Source organism: Sapajus apella, unplaced genomic scaffold, assembly GCF_009761245.1.
Source record: "Sapajus apella isolate SASKATOON/1434 unplaced genomic scaffold, GSC_monkey_1.0 scaffold210, whole genome shotgun sequence".
In the NCBI taxonomy this organism is placed as follows: domain Eukaryota; kingdom Metazoa; phylum Chordata; class Mammalia; order Primates; family Cebidae; genus Sapajus; species Sapajus apella.
The window spans coordinates 208,326-212,836 of record NW_022437150.1 but is presented as its reverse complement, the minus strand read 5'-3'; the positions used below and the strand labels follow the sequence as shown (position 1 = coordinate 212,836).

At 44.7% G+C, this 4,511-nt stretch overlaps 1 non-coding gene across 1 annotated transcript; it reads left to right on the top strand.

Annotated features, from left to right (window-relative positions):
- Positions 1-1,149: 1,149 nt before the first annotated feature.
- LOC116544247 lies at positions 1,150-1,211 on the top strand. The gene has a single exon (XR_004265870.1). It is a non-coding gene; the product is annotated as a U7 small nuclear RNA (small nuclear RNA).
- Positions 1,212-4,511: the final 3,300 nt, after the last annotated feature.

The window sequence follows — 4,511 nt, the reverse complement described above, 5'->3', positions numbered from 1 at the left end:
GAGGAGCACGGCAATGAAAGCAGGAACGGGACCTAGGAGGAGCACGGTAATGAAAACAGGAATGGGCTTTCAGTAGGATAGATTGTGGCCTGTCTGGATGAGGAGCTGATTTCTAGTCTCTTCTCAGTTCCGCTTCTGTTGCTGTTAATCTAGGAAATCTGGGAAGGATTTTCATGATTAATTGCCCTCCTTCTCCTGGAGAATGTGCATTTAGTGAAATAAAGGAGATTCAGAAAAAGCCCCTCTGTGCATTTGCTATTTCCCAAGTCACTTTAGTTGAAGTAATCAGCATAACAATGAGGAATACTTTGGGCTGCTATTTCCTGGATTCCTTCAGCATACATTATAGAGGTTAGGGGCCAGGCACAGTGGCTCAGGCCTGAAAAGCACTTTGGGAGGCCGAGGTGGGTGGATTACATGAGCCCAGGAGTTCCAGACCAGCCTGGCCAACATGGCGAAATCCCTTCTACAAAAAGTACAAAATTAGCTGGGTGTGGTGGTGCACACCTGTGGTCCCAGCTACTTGGGAGCATGAGGCTTGAGCTTGGGAAGTGGAGATTGCAGTGAGCCGGGATTGTGCCATTGCATACAAGCCTCAGCAACAGAGCCAAAGCAGAAAAAAAAAAAAAGAGAAAGAAAGAGTCCTTTAATTACATTACAGAGGTAAAGGAAAGCTTCCTTTTCACCCTCTGAAGGAGTGCTGAAAATCACTGACTAAAGGCATATTAATATGAGAAAAAAAATTATTTGATCATAGATGTACATGACATGGGGGCCCTTCAGAATGAAGACCTAAAGATACAGGAGGAAATTGTCTATTTTTTTTAAAAGTTCCATAAAGTATGAACAGCCTTGTAGAAATATGACTGGACACAAAGGATAGGATCTAATGCTAATACACGGCGTAGGAAGGCCTGTCTGTCCAGATTCTTCTTGGCCTGAGCAGCATTCCTTCTTTCTGGGTATGGGGCAGGTCCCTCTCTGGAACAGGGGTCTTATGACCTATAGTCAAACTTCTGCTTCTGTTGCTGCTGCTGAGGCCTTCATTTCGGGTTATAGTTTTCTGAGCCCCAACAATACATCAAAACATCACACTGTCTTCCAAAAATGTATACACTTATGATTTGTCAATTAAGAATATTAATAGAAAAGTGTTACAGCTCTTTTAGAATTTGTCTAGCAGGCCTTCCAGTTTTTGCTGGGAAGCCCCCACCCCCACGAAGAATAACATTAATAAAAAATAAGACAAATGTAACAAATAGAACAGATTTATTTACCCAGATAACTACTCAATCCACAATAAACAACTCCAAACATCTTTCACCACTTTTACTTCATAGCTGTGAGAACTGAATTTTTTGTGTTTTTAGTTCACTTTATCTGTTTACAAACTTGCAGAAAATAACTCTTGAATGCCCAGTGTATGTGAGGCCTGATGCTCTATCCAGAGGGGCCAAGTGAGGAATTAATTCTTTTCAGCTGAGGATTTAGGAAGCTGGGAAGGACTGGGCATTTGATCTGGGCCTTGATGGCAGAAAAAGCAGCATGGTGAAAAGCTTCTTATAGCTACAGGAATCTTTATTAATATCCAGAGATCTCAACTTCAAGGATGAAGGGCTTCATGAGATCTCTGCTTTAGAGATGAAGAGCTTCATGAAGTCAGCAGACTTTTTTTTTTTTAAATAGCCTGTAACATGATATAAATTTATTAGCTGTCAGTATTGAAAATTTATATTTTATATTAAACTGCATATACTCTTGAAAAATTGGAAGACAAACTGTCCCTGTGCTTGCACTGCTAAAAGGGAGAAATCAGGGCAACCAAATTGTAAAGGTTTTTGTCTTTAGTTCTTAAGTTCCCACTGACACTCTTAGTTTCCATACTAGTTGGCATTTATCAATATGCTTGTGCTATGGCTGTTCTTACAGCAGAATTAAGAAAACAGTGGCATATGTTTTGGTCAATTATCTATGAAAACTGAAAAAATGAAATATGGTGTCAGAAGTCTGTGTGCTTCAAGAAAAATGGCAAAGAGCACCTGTCTTTATAGAGGTAAGTCATGATTTTTAATATCCAGCCGTTTTTGCTCTAATGTGCTGGGCCTTTGTGAGCAACTGACTTTTAGCTTGTGGTTTAAGGAATATCTTAACTGTGATCTTATCTGCAAATTAAGCTAAATGTAGGTATTTTATAAAGGGGAACCTGGAGTAGAAGGTTGGGATCGAAGCTTGGAAAATGGTCTTAAGTGCTGTTACAGACTTCACTGTTTCCCTAAAACTTAGGCCAGGTGCCGGCAATCCTAGCACTTGCCTGTGTTCCTAGCACTTTGGGAGGCTGAGGCAGGTGGGATCACTTGAGGTGAGGGGGTCTGAGACCAGCCTGGCCAATATGCTGAAACCCCATCTGCACTAAAAACACCAAATTTAGCCCGGCATGGTGGCAGGTGTCTGTAGTCCTAACTACTCAGGAGGCTGAGGCAGAACAATTGCTTGAACCCAGGAGGTGGAAGTTGCAGTGAGTAGAGACTGCACCACTGCACTCCAGACTGGGCGACACAGTGAGTCTCTGTCTCAAAAAACAAAACCAAACCAAAAAACCTCATGTTGAAATCCCAACCCTCAGCGTGGTTGGTATTTGAAGACAGGGCCTTTAAAGAGATAATTAAGGTTAAATGGAATTGTAGGGGTGGGGACTTAGTCAAACAGAACTAGAGAGCATGACCCTATTATTATTTATTTTAGGGTACAAAGCATTTTGGCTTTTTTGTTTACTTCTTTTGGAAAGCTCTGAGCAGATCACAAAACTTAACGGGAGTTTCTCCCTTACCCACTCCTCGCTCTTCCTATTTACCTCCCCACTCCCCTCTCACCCCCTTTGACCTCCGCACTAATGACTGTTAGAGAAACTTAAATCGTGCAATTCAAAGGCGTGAGAAATGGAAACCCTACCCTAGTCCACTGACGTAGTAGAAAGGAAGAAAGCATTTTAACTGGGGCTGCAAAACGCGGCGCCTTGAACTTCTGCTTTTTTGCCACAAGGTGGCAGGCGAGGGTCACATATGCTCTCACCCACTCGGAGGCTCGTGCTCCTCAGGTGTTCTCAAGGATGCGGGATGGGTAGGGAGGAAGCATCTCGAAGAAGAGCGCAAAGAGGAATGAAGGGAGGGGACAAATGTGATGCCAACTTAAGGAACATGATGAACTTAGGGGACTGGTCTCCCAGGAGCTTTGCTTGTCGATGAGCTCTGTCGCCCAGCCCGAGGCGCCAAGGTACAGGGACTGGGGAGAACATTTTAGGGAAGTGAACCGCTAATCCTATAATGTAATCTGCATGACCCGCCGACCAATTGGCGTAATTTCGGGGCTATTTGTCGCCTGTGACAGAGACGAGGCTATTCGCCTGAGATAGCCTTCCACCCACTGCTGTTGAGGGAAGTGACAGCAGGAAAAGAAAGGAAAAGTTAAGGGGTGATTGTAAAGCCTGAAGTGGAATTATGGTGCAGGGGCTTTTGCTGTGAATGGAGTTACAATAGAAATAATTCATTGACGGGGGATAACGCAGTGGCAGGGGATGCAATGCCATGAGAATTCAGGTCTTCACGCTCTTGAATTCCTAACTATCCCACGCTCTTGGTTTACATCCTATTTCTGTGATCTTTTTTGGGGTCCGCTTCTCTTCAAACGCGGGGTTCTCGAACTTGTCGCAGGATTCCCAAACGTGGACTAAAATCCCAGCCTCAACGCTGCCCCCCGCCCTTGTTCCTCCCTCCTCCTGGCGTACCTTCCTCCCCACAGCCGACTGATTAACATCGAGCATTGTAAAAATGTGATTTTCCCAAGTTGTCGGGTTCTTTGTTCAATGTTTTATCTTAAAGGAGCTTCCCGTACTGCTTGACACCAATAATTTCAACTCATCCTAACATATCTGCGGCGATAGCAGGCAAGATGATCCTACAATGCCTATTCCCCAGTATATGTAAAAAGGACACTGGCAAGTCAGTCCCACCCGGGATCCGTTCTGCTGCAGACAGTGGGACGGTAATTTACAACTTCGGTTCTTGGCGCCAGATCCCGATGCACTCCGGCACAGAACGGAAATTCATTTCCATTCCCAGACGTCTTGGAAAAACACAGCCCGGATGAGACGGGCAAATTGTAGCCCTTGGCGGGCTTTTCAAATAGGGCGCTGCCCAATCAGATAACGGGGATGTTACTGGCACTTGAAGAGTAACGGAAAGTAACCTGGTTGCTGAAAGCACAACTGCAAGCCTTTTCCCCCAAAGTATATCCAAAAACCCAAACTACATTTGCCTGGTGGGAGCTTAGCTTCCCTTTTCCCATCTTCCCTCCTAATGGAGGCCGGCCTGAGCCCACCCAGACGCCTACAAACAATATGTTCCGGCTCTTTTTCTGGAAGTGTTGAGTGGCTCTGAAAAGAGCCTTTGGATTGTCAGCATCTGGGAGGGGCTCACTTGGAGCTGGTGTACTTGGTGACGGCCTTGGTGCCCTCC